The sequence below is a fragment of the Leucoraja erinacea genome, unplaced genomic scaffold (genome assembly GCF_028641065.1).
Source record: "Leucoraja erinacea ecotype New England unplaced genomic scaffold, Leri_hhj_1 Leri_257S, whole genome shotgun sequence".
Taxonomy (NCBI): domain Eukaryota; kingdom Metazoa; phylum Chordata; class Chondrichthyes; order Rajiformes; family Rajidae; genus Leucoraja; species Leucoraja erinaceus.
This window is the reverse complement of record NW_026576158.1, coordinates 4,419-23,708: the sequence shown is the minus strand read 5'-3', so window position 1 is coordinate 23,708 and position 19,290 is coordinate 4,419.

Genomic DNA, 19,290 nt, shown 5'->3' with positions numbered 1-19,290 from the left:
AGTATCACGGAGCTACCTACTCGCTGGCATTTCAACGGGGTAGCTTTCTACCGGATATCTGCCGATGCATTGGACATTGGCTGAACTGGTGAACAAAGAAGACGGATGGATCGGCAGAAATATTACATTGGAGGATTATTGTCTCGTGTCCCAGAATAGGACAGGGAGAGTAGGGTAATCTGGGCTCTTCTGCAAGTTGGGGCCCCCTCATGTGAAGAAGCTACCAGATTACCAGCTGCATATTCCAAAGCCCCCTTGATGCCAGGGATGCCTGTCTAACTCTTCTGCAAGGCATCTACCGAGGCAGCTCCTCCACCTTGGAGAGGAGAGGGCACAAAGATTTTATAAGCATTTAATTATAGAGAGGCGTCGCTCACAACGTGAATTTTGCGAGTTACTCTGCCAGCTTTTTATTACAAACGTGAATTTAACCAATATTAATGTTTGCCGAGCTACAAATCATTGATGTATTCAGTGCATTGCGCGGATAGAGTGTGTGTGCTACCTTGGGTTACAAGTGAAGATTGAGAACCTTGTATTGAGCAAAGGCTGTCGCTGTTACTGTTTTAAATTCAATTATCAATAAAAAAAATACTATCTCTAATGGTACGTTGTTTGCACGTCTCTCTTCCTCAAATAGAATAGCCTTCTGCAATATGGACAGCCGAATATTTAGAATGCATGCAACCTAGTGAGAGATTATGGAGCAAAATGGAAAGGTTGGAGGCTGATGGTGAACAAGGTAGTGCTGAGGCGCCTTGCTGACCTTTCTCACCAAAGTCTTCCACAGTGCACCAGGCCAGGAAACATAGACATAGAAACATATAAAATAGGTGCAGGAGGAGGCCATTCGGCCCTTCGAGCCTGCACCGCCATTCATTGTGATCATGGCTGATCGTCCCCTATCAGTAACCCGTACCTGCCTTCTCCCCATAATCCCTTGACTCCACTAGCCCCTAGAGCTCTATCTAACTCTCCCTTAAAACAATCCAGTGATTTGTCCTCCACTGCCCTCTGTGGCAGGGAATTCCATGAATTCACAACTCTCTGGGTGAAAAAGTTTTCACGGAAAATCTTCTGGATGGTTTGAATATAAAGCACCATATTTCACAATCCAACTGCTCTGGTGCCCATTATTTTCTCCTGAATACAGCACCTAAAATCGATCTTCACTGTCAAGAGTGAAGAGTGTGGTCCGCTTGCAGAGGTTCGCCGTGTATAAAATCATCAGATGTCTCTTCCCCCAGAGTAGGGTAATCAAGGAACAGAGGTCATAGGTTTAAGGTGAAGGGGGAAACGATGAAATATGAATCCGAGGGTTCACATTTGACACACAAAGGGTGGTGGGTGTACGGAACGAGCTGCCAGAGGAGGTAATTGAGGCAGGGACTATCGCAACGTGCAAGAAACTGTTAGACAGGTACATGGATAGGACATACATCCGTAGGACATGTACAAACGCCTCCGTTGCCATGCTGTGAGAACGGAAAGGTTGAGAAGGAGTTTCTTCCCAGAGGCCATTAGGACTGTGAACTCCTATCTCACCAGGGACTAACTTTACTGAACCACTCGGCTGCTTTTTTTTAATTGCTTTTTTATTCCCTTTTTCCCTTCCGTCCACAATATTTAATATGTAAAAGAATATGTGGTTCTGTTCCATTCTGTTTGTAGTTTGTTTGGTTGTTTGTTTGTTTGTCTTTTCAAACCAAGTCCGCGAGCATTACCACTTTTCATTTCACTGCACATGTGTATGTGACGAATAAACTTGACTTGACTTGACTTGACTTGACTTGACTTGACTTGACTTGACTTGACTTGACTTGACTTGACTTGACTTGACTTGACTTGACTTGTTTGGAGCGATATGGGCCGAACGCATGCCGGTGGGACTAGTGCAGCTGGGACATGTTGATCGGTGTGGGCAACATAGAAACATAGAAACATAGAAATTAGGTGCAGGAGTAGGCCATTCGGCCCTTCGAGCCTGCACCGCCATTCAATATGATCATGGCTGATCATCCAACTCAGTATCCCGTACCTGCCTTCTCTCCATACCCACTGATCCCCTTAGCCACAAGGGCCACATCTAACTCCCTCTTAAATATAGCCAATGAACTGGCCTCAACTACCCTCTGTGGCAGAGAATTCCAGAGATTCACCACTCTCTGTGTGAAAACAGTTCTTCTCATCTCGGTTTTAAAGGATTTCCCTCTTATCCTTAAGCTGTGACCCCTTGTCCTGGACTTCCCCAACATCGGGAACAATCTTCCCGCATCTAGCCTGTCCAACCCCTTAAGAATTTTGTACGTTTCTATAAGATCCCCTCTCAATCTCCTAAATTCTAGAGAGTATAAACCAAGTCTATCCAGTCTTTCTTCATAAGACAGCCCTGACATCCCAGGAATCAGTCTGGTGAACCATCTCTGCACTCCCTCTATGGCAATAATGTCCTTCCTCAGATTTGGAGACCAAAACTGTACGCAATACTCCAGGTATGGTCTCACCAAGACCCTGTACAACATGAGCCAAAGGGCCTGTTTCCACGCTGTATGACACTATGACTCAAAGACTCTAAGTCATGTGATTCAACCCCTCTACAAACGTGGGGAGTGAAGGACGATTCCGTTGCTGTAGATTTATTTTCCAATTAGCAATCTGAATTTAAGTACCTAAGGAGCTGGGGACTGGATCGGCTCAAGGGATTTCTTCGAAAATACATTATTGTGAAATCAACCAGCAACTGGGCTGTTCATTTTAAAAACTAGGTTGCTGGTTGTTTCGATAGAAACAGCGCCCTGATAAGAACACGCCATCGGCTGAAACCAGAGGACCTGTTGACATGACAACCAACGGCAGCAGGATGTGCGTTGGAGGTGCGGTTGCAGCAAACGCGCTCGCAGAATGAGTCTGTTTGCGCAAACAGAGGTGACTGCGGTTACGGTGCCTCTGACTGGAAACTAGAGAAGCGAGGTGGCAGTTAAAGGAGGGGGGGGGGAGGGGGGAGGGATGCAGCAGTGATCAAGAAAACAAAATATTTGCAAGATCAAGCAGGCGTGTTTCTGAGCACGGGAGCCTGCAAAGCCAATTTCATTTCTAAGCCGCAGACCCGTCCATTCTTAGACAACAACGAGGGGGGTATCAGTTATCACACGGTTAAGTTACCGTGCCATGAACCACATGGATAGGACAGGTTTGGAGGGATATGGACGAAACGCGGGCAGGGGGGACTAATGTAGCTGGGACATGTTGGCTGGTGTGGGCAAGTTGGGCCGAAGGGCCACGTTGTATCAATCCATGACTCTAACCACAACATTTATTTTAGTTTCCTGAATACAGTGTTGGCCCGCAACCGTGTTCTCCAAGCGTTTATGACTTTCATTACTTGAAAAAAACCTTATCTACACTAATGGTTTGTTTCAACTGAGCCCGCAGTCCATTTGAACATTTTAACTGCCCAACCCATCCCCATGCTGATGTTTCCACTGTCCACTGTCAAAGTGAGGCCACAAGCAATTTGGAGGAACAGCACCTCATATTTCGCTTGGGCAGCGGTATTATTTTGATTTCTCTAATTTCAATTTCTTCCACGGCCAACTATGGACCATTGTGGGCTCCACCTGTTCTTGCTCATCGGCTCTGCTTTGTTCTGAGCCTTTTCATATCCCTAATTTCCCTCTTCTATGACTTCCAGTCTGAAGGAGGGTCTCAACCGGAAACGTCACCTATTCCCTTTCTCCGGAGATGTTGCCTGACCCGATGAGTTGCACTCGCATTTTTGTCTTTATCATGGTAGAATTCTCTGCACTCATATGCTGGGTGAAATGTTACCTGCATGCTGGGGTAAACTTTCCAAATCGAGGTCCTTTGAGCACATAGTGTCGAGTTTCATCCCCCAACCCCCCCCCCCCCCCCCCCCCCCCCCCCACTCCCCCCCCCCCCCCCCCCCCCCCCCCCCCCCACCCCCCCCCCCCCCCCCCCCTCCCCCTCCCCCTTCCCCCTCCCCCCTCCCCCCTCCCCCTCCCCCCTCCACCTCACCGGCACGTTGTATTTTGTTCAAAATTACAGCATGTGTAGTTTGAACATATCCCTGGGTATAAAGGATGTAATTCACGAGATCACAACATATAATGGGCAACATGATGGCGATGGAATTGTACAGCACGGAAACAGGCTCTTCGGCCAACCGTATATGTGCCCGCCGTCAATCACCCAGCCGTTGTGTTTTTTATGTTTAATGCTAAACTCCATTATCATGTGATGTTGTATTCGTATTAATGTGCCACAGAATGGCAATGGCAACTCGAATTTCACGATACCAATTGGTATATGTGACAATAAATGAACCTTTGAACATTAGTCCGAGAGACGATAGCGACTAGATGGATAGAACAGACACTTCCTGTGTCATGAGCAGATATGACAACCTGTGAACGAGCGCGTTATCTTTTAGTTTAGTTTAGTTTAGTTTAGTTTAGTTTAGTTTAGTTTAGTTTAGTGTAGTTTAGAGGTACAGCGCGGATTCAGGCCATTCGGCCCACCGAGTCCGTATCGACCAGCAACTTTGTTGAGTTTTAATCAATTCTTCGTGCGAAGAAGAGCTTTCCTTAGAAACAAAGAAACATAGAAAAACAGGTGCAAGAGTAGGCCATTCGGCCCTTGAAGCCAGCACCGCCATTCAATACGACCATGGCTGATCATCTAAAATCAGTACCACGTTCCTGCGTTTTCCCCTTACCCTTGAATACCTTAGACCCGGGAACTAAACCTAACTCTCTCTTGAAAACACCCAATGAGTCGGCCTCCACTGCCTTCTGTGGCAGAAAATTACACAGATTCACAACCCTCTGGGTGAAAACGTTTTTCCTCATCTCAGCCCTAAATTGTTAAACTGTGACCCCTGTTTCTGGATTTCCCAACATCGGGAAGCATCTAGCCTGTCCACTCCTTTAAGAATTCTATATGTTTCTATAAGATCCCCTCTCATCCTAGTATATTTCAGTGAATGGAAGCCCAGTCGACCCATTTTTTCATCATATGACAGTCCCGCCATCCCGGGAATTAAGCTGGTGAACTTACACTGGGCTCCCACAATGGCAAGAATGTCCTTCCTCATGTTAGGGGACCAAAACTGCACACAATACTCCAGGTGTGGTCTCACTGGGGCCCTATACAACTGCAGAAGGATCTGTTTGCTCCTCTGCTCGACTCCTCTTCTAATTAAGGCCAACATGCCATTCGCTTTCTTCAATGCCTACTGTACCTGCAATAGCAAGAATGTCCTTCCTCAAACTAGGAGACCAAAATTGCACACAATACTCCAGGTACGATCTCACCTGGGCAACTGTACAACTGCCTCCTTGCTCCTAAACTCAAATCCTCTTCCTATGTTATTATGTGTTATCAATATAATTCAGTCCAATCAACGTCGAACCTGGAATTTATAGAATCATGCATACAGGAAGCATCCCCTTCGGCCCATTGTGTCAGTGCCATCCATCAATTTCCTACTGGTACATTTGATTTCGAAGCTGTGGGGCCTCTCTTGGTGTGGGGCCTCTATGCCTGGCCAACTTTTGTTTCAAGTGCACAACTTCGAATTTCTTAAATGTTGTGAGAGTGCATGTCTTCACCGGCCCTTCAAGCGGTGCTTACAACCACGTCCAATCAGTTCAGTTCCGTTTACTTTATGTTGACGTGTAACAAGGAACGATGCAAACCATTTGTTGGGTGCTATCCAGTCAGCGGAAAGACAATACATGATTACAATATATAACTACAGGCTCTATACGTCGCTGGTAAGGCAGCGTTGCGAATATCATAATCATTTTTGGATACCATTTCTGAGGAAGGATGTGCTGGCTCTGGAGGGAATCCAGGGGAGGGTTGGAAGAATGATCCCAGGACTGAGTATGAGTAGGTTTAACGTATATTGAGTGTTTGCCGGCACTGGGCCTGTACTTGCTGGAGTATAGAAGAGAGAAGGGGTTAATAGACAATAGACAATAGGTGCAGAAGTAGGCCATTCGGCCCTTCGAGCCAGCACCGCCATTCAATGTGATCATGGCTGATCATCCCCAATCAGTACCCAATTCCTGCCTTCTCCTCATATCCCCTGACTCCGCTACTTTTAAGAGCCCTACCTAGCTCTCTCTTGAAAGCATCCAGAGAACCTGCCTCCACTGCCCTCTGAGGCAGAGAATTCCACCGACTCACCACTCTCTGTGAGAAAAAGTGTTTCCTCGTCTCCGTTCTAAATGGCTTCCTCCTTATTCTTAAACTGTGGCCCCTGGTTCTGGACTACCCCAACATCGGGAACAAATTCCACCAGCCTGGCTGTGTGGTCATGAAAATCAATCATTAAAATCAATCAATCATGGTTCCTGCCTCTAGCGTATCCAAGCCCTTAACGATTGTATATGTTTCAATGAGATGCCCTCTCATCCTTCTAAACTCCAGAGTGTACAAGCCCAGCCGCTCCATTCTCTCAGCATATGACAGTCCCGCCATCCCGGGAATGAACCTTGTAAACCTACGCTGCACTCCTCAATAGCAAGAATGTCCTTCCTCAAATTAGGGGACCAAAACTGTACACAATACTCCAGGTGTGGTCTCACTAGGGCTCTATACAGCTGCAGAAGGACCTCTTTGCTGCTATATTCGATTCCTCTTGTTATATAGGCCAACATACCATTCGCTTTCTTCACTGCCTGGTGTACCTGCATACTTACTTTCATAGACTGATGTACAAGGACCCCAGATCCTGTTGTACTCCCCCTTTTCCCAACTTGACGCCATTTAGATAGTAATCTGCCTTCCTGTTCTTGCCACCAAAGTGGTTAACCTCACATTTATCCTCATTAAACTTCATCTGCCATGCATCTGCCCACTCACCCAACCTGTCCAAGTCACCCTGCATCCTCATTGCATTTTCCTCACAGTTCCCACTGCCACACAGCTTTGTGTCATCTGAAAATTTGCTAATGTTACTTTTAATCCCTTCAACTAAATCATTAATGTATATTGTACATATATGCAGTCCCAGCACCGAGCATTGCGGTTCCCCACTTATCACTGCTTTAAGGCAGAGATAGATAGATTCTTGATTAGTACATGGCAGGGGAATGAGGTTACGAGGGAGAGATAGATCAGCCATGATTGATAGACTTGATGGGCCAAATCTACTATAACTTACGACCGTACGACTTTATGGCAATCGAACGATTTACATTGCAGAGGTACTTGATGAGGGCATAAGGTTTAGTTTACGAAGATCATAGTTTGTTTGTTTTTTGGTCGGGGGGGGGGGGGGGGTTAAATACATTATTATTAGTGGCATCTGCATATCATAGCCCAAACCAGTACAGACTTTGTTTAACGGTTACATATTAAATACCCAGGTTTCCAGGGACACAGTTACTAAAGAAGCTGGGATCTCCTTCATCGGTTACATATTAACATTGCCTCTAATTATTTATTTATATTTATAACATATAACCATATAACCATATAACAATTACAGCACGGAAACAGGCCATCTCGGCCCTACAAGTCCGTGCCGAACAACCTTGTTTCCCTTAGTCCCACCTGCCTGCACTCATACCATAACCCTCCATTCCCTTCTCATCCATATGCCTATCCAATGTATTTTTAAATGATACCAATGAACCTGCCTCCACCACTTCCACTGGAAGCTCATTCCACACCGCTACCACTCTCTGAGTAAAGAAGTTCCCCCTCATGTTACCCCTAAACGTCTGTCCCTTAATTCTGAAGTCATGTCCTCTTGTTTGAATCTTCCCTATTCTCAAAGGGAAAAGCTTGTCCACATCAACTCTGTCTATCCCTCTCATCATTTTAAAGACCTCTATCAAGTCCCCCCTTAACCTTCTGCGCTCCAGAGAATAAAGACCTAACTTGTTCAACCTTTCTCTGTAACTTAGTTGTTGAAACCCAGGCAACATTCTAGTAAATCTCCTCTGTACTGTCTCTATTTATAGATAGGAAAACTAAATAAATAAATAAATAAATTAGAAAAATGACATAAACTATCAATAATACAACTTGGGAGATGGGTCCATAGGTCAGAGAAGATAATTATTCATCTAGTCCTGGGTTCAAGCTTCAGTCCGGCCTCCGCGCCGGTCCGATCTACCCCTTCAAGTAATCTAAAAACGATGATCATAGTTCTAGTTAATATTTTTTATTATTTTATACAATTTTTTAACTAAACAACACAAAACAAACAAAAAAAATAAAAAATAAAAATTGAAAAAGACAACAGGAAAAAAAGGAAGGAAAAAAAAATAATATAAATAAAAAATAATAATAATAAAACAAAGCGGCCAGACATAACAGTATTGGTACAATCCACATGGCGCTACACAGTCATGCATTGCAAATGTTTTTTTCACACAGTGAGTGGTGAATCTCTGGAACTCTCTGCCACAGAGGGTAGTTGAGGCCAGTTCATTGGCTATGAACTGGCTAAGAGGGAGTTAGATGTGGCCCTTGTGGCTAAGGGGATTAGGGGGTATGGAGAGAAGGCAGGTACGGGATACTGAGTTGGATGATCAGCCATGATCATATTGAATGGCGGTGCAGGCTCGAAGGGCCGAATGGCCTACTCCTGCACCTAATTTCTATGTTTCTATGTTTCTAAAAGCAGAAGTAAAGGTCACAGGACTACACCACTGCAGATAATATGAAATTATGAAATTATTGGACTTTGAGATGGTTGATAAATGGTCCCCAAACACTTAAAAAGTTGTTTGGTACCTTGGAGTTGTAGAAGCGTATCCTTTCCATCTGTATGATTATTATCATTTCATTGAGCCATTTTTCGAAGCAGGGGGGTGTAGATGATTTCCAGTCTGTTAGGATCATTTTCTTGGCTGCCACCATACCAAGCATCAGTGCTTGTTGTTCTTCAGACGTGAAGTACAAAGAAGTCTCTGAGCATCCAAAAAGTGCTTGTTCTGGATCAGGGAGAATATCTTTTCCATAGACCCCAGAACACCACTTAATTATTTTAGACCAGCATCTTTGTATATGAGGACAGAGACAGAAAATATGTGTTAAAGAACCATCTGCACTTTTGCATCTGTCACATAATGGAGAAAAACGATGATCATAGTTAAGGTGAGAAATGTTGCTGTGGGAATAGACATCTAACAGGGTGGAACGATTGTAATATGTGATAGTAGAACTACATCTGTGGTTAGCATTAAAATAGACGCCTAGGTTGGGCGTCATCCGTGACAACATACATCTAACAAGGATAGGTGAATAGAGAAAATGTAGAAGGAAGCGTGAAAGGGAACTGCAGATGCTGGTTTAAACCGAAAATAGATACAAAAATCTGGAGGAACTGAGCGGGTCGGGCAGCATCTCTGGGGAGAAGGAATGGGTGAATTTTGGGTCGAGACCATTCTTCAGGATGGACGTAGAGGATGCGGCCTGATGCTCCCAAATGCGGCAGAATGGGAGCAGTGTAGAAGGGCAAAATGGCTACCAGTGGCGGGAAGGCCGAAGGGCCCATTTCCCTGGTTTAGAGCTCTAAGACCAGATATTACATGGCGCTGGGTTTATTCTTAGTGAGCATGGAAGGCTGAGGGGTGATATTACATCGGGTTATAAAATATACATATTTTATCCTATAGAGGATAGAGGATAATATATTTTATAATGGAATAGAGTCTTTCTCCTTGGGCAGGGGAGTCCGAGACTAAAGGGCACACGTTTAAGTTGAAGGGGAAATATTGAATGTAATTTAAGAGACAGAATTGTTTGATAGAATCTCGTCTCCTCTTTTAAGCTAAATCGTAAGAAAAGTTCAGCTTGGTTTTAGTTTAGTTTAGTTTATTGTCACGTGTACCGAGGCACGGGGAAACTATCTTGTTGCGTGCTATCCAGTCAGCGGAAAGACGATACATGATTACAATCGTGACATTTCGACTCCACGTCCACTAACCTGCGTTGCTGCCTTTAGGCGAGGCTCCTCGCCACCGTTGTATTGAAAGAAACAGCATGGAATCTGCCCCTTCGACTATGGACCAACCAGTCCACGTTCACCATCGATCATCCGTTCACAATCATGGCTGATCTATCTCTCCCTCCTATAGAAAAATAGGACCATGGAAAATAGGTGCAGGAGGAGGCCATTCGGCCCTTCGAGCCAGCACCACAAATATGATTCATTGTGATCATGGCTGATCGTCCCCTATTAATAACCCGTGCCTGCCTTCTCCCCATATCCCTTGACTCCACTAGACCCTAGAGCTCTATCTAACTCTCTCTTAAATCCATCCAGTGACTTGGCCTCCACTGCCCTCTGTGGCAGGGAATTCCATAAATTCACAACTCTCTGGTTGAAAACGTTTTTTTTTTTCTCACCTCAGTCTTGAATCCCTAAATAAAACGCCTATTGTTCTAAGACTATGGCCCCTGGTGCTATCTCTTGTCTTCTCCCCCAAAAGCACTGACTACGGTGCTAATCAATAATTTATCTATCTATCTATCTATGATTTAAAATATCCATTGACGGCCTCCAAAGCCTTCTGTGGCAATTAATTCTATTGATTCATCACTGTCAAGAAATTCCTGCTCATCTCCTTCCGAAATGAAGGTAGACAAATATGCTGGAGAAACTCAGCGGGACAGGCAACATCTATGGAGAGAAGGAATAGGCGACGTTTCGGGTCGAGAACCTTCTTCAATGAACGTGCTTTAACATAGAAATATAGAACATAGGTGCAGGGGGAGGCCATTCGGCCCTTCGAACCTGCACCGCCATTCAATATGATCAGGCTGATCATCCAACTCAGTATCCTGTACCTGCCTTCTCTCCATACCCCCTGATCCCTTTAGCCACAAGGGCCACATCTAACTCCCTCTTAAATATAGCCAACGAACTGGCCTCAACTACCTTCTGTGGCAGAGAGTTCCAGAGATTCACCATTTCCTGTGTGAAAAGAAAAAGTTCTCATCTCGGTCCTAAAAGACTTCCCCCTTATCCTTAAACTGTGACCCCCTTGTTCTGGACTTCCCCAACATCGGGAATAATCTTCCTGCATCTAGCCTGTCCAACCCCTTAAGAATTTGTAAGTTTCTATAATATGCCCCCTCAATCTTCTAAATTCTAGCGAGTACAAGCCGAGTCTATCCAGCCTTTCTTCATATGAAAGTCCTGCCATCCCAGGATTCAGTCTGGTGAACTTTCTCTGTACTCCCTCTATGGCAAGAATGTCTTTCCTCAGATTAGGAGACCAAAACTGTACGCAACACTCCAGGCGTGGGGGAATAAGTAGAGAACAGTGGAGGAAAGGCCTATGCATTGAGCCTCGAGCGTCGATGTGGCGATGGCAATTCACACGCTAACAGGATTAATGCATGGAATAGGTACTGAGAGGTACCAGGGATTCAATGCAGTGCTCCAACGTGTGTCTATGCATTCTGTTGCATTGGACATGCCCCCACCGTGCATTGACAGCTGCTCCCTCTGGTGGAAGGTCTGCGCGTGTCATTTGTACATTACTCGTTCTTCCGCCCTATGAAAGGTGGTCGACTGTGGCGGGTTGCGCGGGGGGGGGGGGGGGGGGGGGGGGGGGGGCGGGGGCGGGGGGGGGGGGGGGGGGATACCGTGAATGTAGTTCCGAGCCCATCCTCCAACTGACCGTGTCCTTTAATTCCCATTATCGTACAAGGCTGGGCCACCACCCCTTGGCAGCGTGTGCCAGGCACCCACTACAACCTGTGTTGAAAACGTGCCCCGCTCATCTCCTACTGGCAGCCGGTGGAGTGAGGCCAGAATGTGGGTAATATGGTCCCTCTTCCGGGTACCTGTCAGGAGCCTGGCTGCGGTTCCATCGCATGATAGTTCTACGTCCGTCACTCCACATGTAACCTGTCATAGAACATAGAAAATAGGTGCAGGAGTGGCCATTCGGCCCTTCGAGCCTACACCGCCATTCACATGTCGTACCCCTGCTGTAGTTGTCCAACCACCGACCCTCCATCTCATCACCCTCGGTAACCCCGGGCGGAAGGACATCCTTGCCACAGCGGGAGCACAGAGAAGGTTCACCAGACTGATCCCTGGGATGGCAGGACTTTCATATGAAGAAAGACTGGATAGACTCGGCTTGTACTCGCTGGAATTTAGAAGATTGAGGGGGGATCTTATAGAAACTTACAACATTCCTAAGGGGTTGGACAGGCTAGATGCAGGAAGATTGTTCCTGATGTTGGGGAAGTCCAGAACAAGGGGGTCACAGTTTAAGGATAAGGGGGAAGTCTTTTAGGACCGAGATGAGAATTTCTTTTTCCACACAGAGAGTGGTGAATCTGTGGAATTCTCTGCCACATAAGGTAGTTGAGGCCAGATCATTGGCTATATTTAAGAGGGAGTTAAATGTGCCCCTTGTGGCTAAAGGGATCAGGGGTATGGAGAGAAGGCAGGTACAGGATACTGAGTTGGATGATCAGCCATGATCATATTGAATGGCGGTGCAGGCTCGAAGGGCCGAATGGCCTACTCCTGCACATATTTTCTATGTTTCTATGTTTCTATATCTGGCACCCTTTGAGCAAAATAATTCCAAGAATTCTCCTTGGGTCAGAAGCCTGAGGCAGCAGAGTAGCACCGAAAAACACCAATATCTCATTGCCACCAAAGTGACCACTGAGGAATCCATTAATGAGCGAAGTGGCTCAAGCAGTAGAGACGCAACATCATAGACCAGGGTTTAATCCTGACCTCGTGTTTCATCTGTGGGGAGTTTGCACGTTCCTTTTGTGAATGTGCAGGTTTTCTCTGGGTGCTCCAACTGCTGTGTGCTGCTGTGCCTTTTATCGTTTGACATTTCAATCCTTGGGGAAGAAGGTCTGACTGTCTATCCTATCTTTTCCTCTCATAATGTAGATACGTATCCTAATGCCGCTGTCCCACTTAGGACACCTCAGGAGACTTTGTGCCCCAACCAAGGTTTCCGTGCGGTCCCCGGAGGTTTTCGTCAGTCTCCCTACCTGCATCCACCACATGCAACCTCCGGCAACCGCACGGAAACCTTGTGTGGGGCGCAAAGTCTCCAGAGGTTTCCGTTCAGGTTTCCTAAGTGGGACAGGGGCATTACTCTACTTCCAGGTCACTCAGGTCGGCCGACTTGGGGCTCCTGGCTGTCCCGCGAACTAATATTAAGCTCAGGGGTGACCGTGCCTTTGCTGTTGCGGCCCCTAGACTGTGGAACAGCATCCTCCCCTCCCTATCAGATCTGCCCCCACCATCGACTCTTTTCAGAGCATCAGAGCATTGAGTATAGAAGCTGGGATGTGATGTTAAAATTGTACAAGGCATTGGTGAGACCAAATCTGGAGTATGGTGTACAATTTTGGTCGCCCAATTATAGGAAGGATATCAACAAAATAGAGAGAGTACAGAGGAGATTTACTAGAATGTTACCTGGGTTTCAACAACTAAGTTACAGAGAAAGGTTGAATAAGTTAGGTCTTTATTCTCTGGAGCGCAGAAGGTTAAGGGGGGATTTGATAGAGGTCTTTAAAATGATGAGAGGGATAGACAGAGTTGATGTGGACAAGCTTTTCCCTTTGAGAATAGGAAAGATTCAAACAAGAGGACATGACTTCAGAATTTAGGGACAGAAGTTTAGGGGTAACATGAGGGGGAACTTCTTTACTCAGAGAGTGGTAGCGGTGTGGAATGAGCTTCCAGTGGAAGTGGTGGAGGCAGGTTCGTTGGTATCATTTAAAAATACATTGGATAGGCATATGGATGGGAAGGGAATGGAGGGTTATGGTATGAGTGCAGGCAGGTGGGACTAAGGGGAAAAAAATTGTGTCGGCACGGACTTGTAGGGCCGAGATGGCCTGTTTCCGTGCTGTAATTGTTATATGGTTATAGTTATATATGGTTTTCAATCCAGGCTCAAAACTTATCTTTATTCACTGGCGTTTGAATCCCCCTGATGTGGCTGATCTTTGTTTTGTGTCTTTAAGCAGATTATTTGTACCTATGTGCTGTGTGCATTCCTGTGTATGTCTGTTCCTTTTTGTGACTTTAGCTCCCTGCTCTGGTCTGTACAACACTTTGTACTCTGTGTGTCAACGTGGGTATTTTTTAAATGTGCTTTATGAATAAATTTGATTTGATTTGATTTGATGAGGCAAAGGGGAATGTGATTGTTGTGCGCATGGCGGAAGTGACGTCATATGGCGCCACATGCAGAAGGCTCAATTATCTGTTAGTGAATTTACAGGCTACAGCTTAGTTTATCGTCACGTGTACCGAGGTGCAGTGACAAGCTTTTGTTGCGCGCTATCCATAGAAACATAGAAACATAGAAATATAGAAATTAGGTGCAGGCCATTCGGCCCTTCGAGCCTGCACCGCCATTCAATATGATCATGGCTGATCATCCAACTCAGTATCCCGTACCTGCCTTCTCTCCATACCCTCTGATCTCCTTAGCCACAAGGGCCACATCTAACTCCCTCTTAAATATAGCCAATGAACTGGCCTCGACTACACTCTGCGGCAGAGAGTTCCAGAGATTCACCACTCTCTGTGTGAAAAACGTTCTTCTCATCTCGGTTTTAAAGGATTTCCCCCTTATCCTTAAGCTGTGACCCCTTGTCCTGGACTTCCCCAACATCGGGAGCAATCTTCCTGCATCTAGCCTGTCCAACCCCCTTAAGAATTTTGTAAGTTTCTATAAGATCCCCTCTCAATCTCCTAAATTCTAGAGAGTATAAACCAAGTCTATCCAGTCTTTCTTCATAAGACAGTCCTGACATCCCAGGTATCAGTCTGGTGAACCTTCTCTGCACTCCCTCTATGGCAATAATGTCCTTCCTCAGATTTGGTCCAGTCAGCAGAAAGACAATACATGATTACAAACGTGCCATTCAGTGTATAGATACATGATCCAGAACAAGGGGTCACAGCTTAAGGATAAGGGGGAAATCTTTTAGAACCGAGACGAGGAAAACATTTTTCACACAGAGAGTGGTGAATCTGTGGAATTCTCTCCCGCAGAAGGTAGTTGATGCCACAGTTCATTGACTATATTTAAGAGGGAGTTAGATGTGGCCCCTGTGGCTAAAGGGGTCAGGGGGTATGGAGAGAAGGCAGGTACAGGATACTGAGTTGGATGATCAGCCATGATCATATTGAATGGCGGTGCAGGCTCGAAGGGCCGCATGGCCTACTCCTGCACCTATTTTCTATGTTTCTATAGGGCAATAACGTTTAGTGCAAGGTAAAGCCAGCAAAGCCTGATCAAGGATAGTCCGAGGGTTACCAAGGAGGTAGATAGTAGTTCAGCACTGCTCTCTGGTTGAGGCAGGATGATCCAATTGCCTGATAACAGCTTGGAAGAAGCTGTCCCTGAATCTGGAGGTGTGCGTTTTCACACTTCTATACCACATGCCCCAATGGGAGAGGGGAGAAGAGGGAGTGGCCAGGGTGCCACCCGTCCTTGATCATGCTGCTGGCCTTGCCGAGACAGCGTGAGGTATAAATGGAGTCAATGGAAGGGAGGTTGGTTTGTGTCATGTTTACTGGATTTCTTGCGACTCCGAGAAATGTTCTTGAAATTTATCCTATGTTACCACCTTAATAATAACATTAATATTAACGTATTAACGTTAATGTTATTAGAATTTAGAAGATTGAGGGGGGGTCTTATAGAAACTCACAAAATTCTTAAGGGGTTGGACAGGCTAGATGCAGAAAGATTGTTCCCGATGTTGGGGAAGCCCAGGACAAGTTGTCACAGTTTAAGGATAAAAGGGAAATCCTTTAGGATCGAGATGAGAAAAACATTTTTCACACAGAAAGTGGTGAATCTCTGGAACTCTCTGCCGCAGAAGGTAGTCGAGGCCACAGTTCATTGGCAATATTTAAGTGGGAGTTAGATGTGGCCCTTGTGGCTAAAGGTATCAGGGGGTATAGAGAGAAGGCAGGTACAGGATACTGAGTTGGATGATCAGCCATGATCATATTGAATGGCGGTGCAGGCTCGAAGGGCCGAATGGCCTACTCCTGCACCTATTTTCTATGTGTCTATCTTTCTATGTAACATAGAAAATGTCATTGTAATCACGGTGCAACTAGATGGCAAAATGGCACGGCATTTTAGCAAATCGGCCAAAAAAAGGGCTTTGTGCACTCGATCTTGAAAAAGGCATTATCTTGGTGAATTCATCAAAAAAGGCACGTGGCATTTATGGCAAAATCCTGGCTTCAGTAATGATACAGCCTATGGGCTCTGCTGCTCCCTGGCGGCGGTGCGGCGCGGCGCTCCTTCAATACGTCGTTGGAGCGGGAGGGTTTTTGGCAACGGAATTGTGCGTTTTGCTGTGACACTATCAACTGCGTGGTACTTGATCCAAGAACACAACCGATCAACAAGCCTTCACCATTTCACGCCCGAGAATAAACGCCAGTTGCACCGGGCCCCAATCCTGCACTGCTTTGAGACACGCTGCCCCTCGGAAACTTCCCAGTCCGCGTCGAACCGGGGTCCAGACACTGAGACGGCAGGATCCGCCAACTCTCACTTGTAGGAAGGAACTGCTGATGCTGGTTTACACCGGAGATAGACACAAAATGTATTGTATTGTATTGTATTCAAATTTATTGTCATTGTCTCAATTTGAGACAACGAAATGAATTTCCCTTACAGGCAGTATCATTTAAAAAAAATCATCAAAATTTTTTTTTTTTTAAATTAAAAAATAATAATAAATAAATAATAAATAAATAATAAAACATATTAAAAATAAAATTGTAATTGAAATTTAAAAAAGCACAAACACAGAAAGTCCACGACACAACCTAACATAAATGGCACCAAGGTGAGGATGGCACCATAGTCCAGCCAGCCTCCCCTCCGTGTTCATCCGTGGACGGGGCCTTCCGAGCACCCGCAGTCGCCGCCCCGGGTTTAATTTAACACACTCACACCTGCACCCGAATACTTTCCCATTCTGGGGATAATAGCTTACCTTAGAACAAAAATGCTAATGTAGATCATGATATTGAAGTGCCGGCGACGCGTATGGAAAATATATTCTTTAATCGAATTTTACTCCGATTATTTACATTTTTTTAAATAACAAATGCATTGCTTGAAATGTATGGTTATGGTAGTATTTATTTCTGGTTTTCCCAGTGAAATTGTTCTTCGATGGTATTCAATATTTTTACTCTAATATAGCGAGAATAAGTGTGCAGTCAGAGGGTGGTGAATATGTGGAATTCATTGCACAGAAGGCTGTGGAGGTCAATCAATTGATATGTTTTCGGTGGTGATTGATACAGGGAAGGGAATGGAGGGTTATGGTATGAGTGCAGGCAGGTGGGACTAAGGGGAAAAAAAGTTGTTCGGCACGGACTTGTAGGGCCGAGATGGCCTGTTTCGGTGCTGTAATTGTTATATGGTTATATGGTTATTGGGGCTCAGCACGTACGTGGAATCTGGACATAACACACAAAGTTGTGGAGCAGCTCAGCATGTCAGGAAAGCATCTCAACATCTCTGGGAAACATGGATAGGTGATGTTTCTGGTCGAGACCCTTCTTCTGGAATCTGGCACAAGCTCTCGACCAGGAGGCTGGGTGGGCGGTGATGGAACATTTCCGAAGCTGCGGTGAAGGCATCAGGGCGTGGAATTGGAAAGTTGCTCTTCCACCGGACTGCAGACGTGGTGCACTAAGTGGTCTACACGGGGAACTAAACGGGGAATTAACGGACGGCCTGTTAAATAAAGATCACGTGCCGGAGTAATTCAGCGAGTTATGCCCCGGTCCCACTTAGGAAACATGAACGGAAACCTCTGGAGACTTCGTGCCCCACCCAAGGTTTCCTTGCGGTTCCCAGAGGTTCCCGGAGGTTTTTGTCAGTCTGCTTCCACTACCTGCAACCTCCGGCAACCACCTGCAACCTCTGAGAACCTCCGGGAACCGCACGGAAACCTTGGGTGGGCCGCAAAGACTCCAGAGGTTTCCGTGGAGGTTTCCTAAGTGGGACAGGGGCATAAGGCATAATTTGTGGAGGGAATGGATGGGATGGGCGACGTTTAGAAACATAGAAACATAGAAATTAGGTGCAGGAGTAGGCCATTCGGCCCTTCGAGCCTGCACCGCCATTCAATATGATCATGGCTGATCATCCAACTCAGTATCCCGTACCTGCCTTCTCTCCATACCCTCTGATCCCCTTGGCCACAAGGGCCACATCTAACTGCCTCTTAAATATAGCCAATGAACTGGCCTCAACTACCCTCTGTGGCAGAGAGTTCCAGAGATTCACTACTCTCTGTGTGAAAAAAGTTCTCCTCATCTCGGTTTTAAAGGATTTCCCCCTTATCCTTAAGCTGTGACTTAAGCTGTTAAGGGTTTCGAGTCGAAACCCTTCGACAGATTGGTCCTGGAGCATCCGGCTTAAAACAAGTGGCCGGTTAGTTGTCGTTAAAAATGCAAACATTTGGGACTAGTTTAATGCCATGACCTGAAATCCTAGCCTGGTTTTATTTTAGCTTTACATCGTAGACAGTCGGTCTAATATCTGACCTCCTACCAAGGGGTCGGACTTTTTGATTCACTAGTGCTCACGGAAACGGAAACGCAATGATGACAAGGGCCATGACTCCAGAACCAGGGGCCACACGCAGTATAAGAATAAGGAGTAAGTCATTTAGAACGGAGACGAGGAAACACTTTTTCTCACAGAGAGTGGTGAGTCTGTGGAATGCTCTGCAGGTTCTCTGGATACTTTCAAGAGAGAGCTAAATAGGGCTCTTAAAGATAGCGGAGGCAGGGGATATGGGGAGAAGGCAGGAACGGGGCATTGATTGGGATTGATCAGCCACGATCACATTGAATGGCGGTGCTGGCTCGAAGGGCCTCTTTCCGCGCTGTATTTAAACTAAACTAAAACCTGCTCTCTCGTATGTTCAGAATATCGCGAAAATGAGCACGGGGCTCGATAGAGGTCTCAACTACCCTCTGTGGCAGAGAGTTTAGAACAAAGACGAGTAAACACTTTTTCTCACAGAGAGTGGTGATTGTGTGGAATTCTCTGCCTCGGAGTGCAGTGGAGGCAGGTTCTCTGGATGTTTTCAAGAGAGAGCTAGATAGGACTCATAAAAATAGCAGAGTCAGGGGATATGGGGAGAAGGCAGGAACGGGTACTGATTGGGGATGATCAGACATGATCACATCGGATGGCGGTGCTGGCTCGAAGGGCCGAATGGCCTCCTCCTGCACCTATT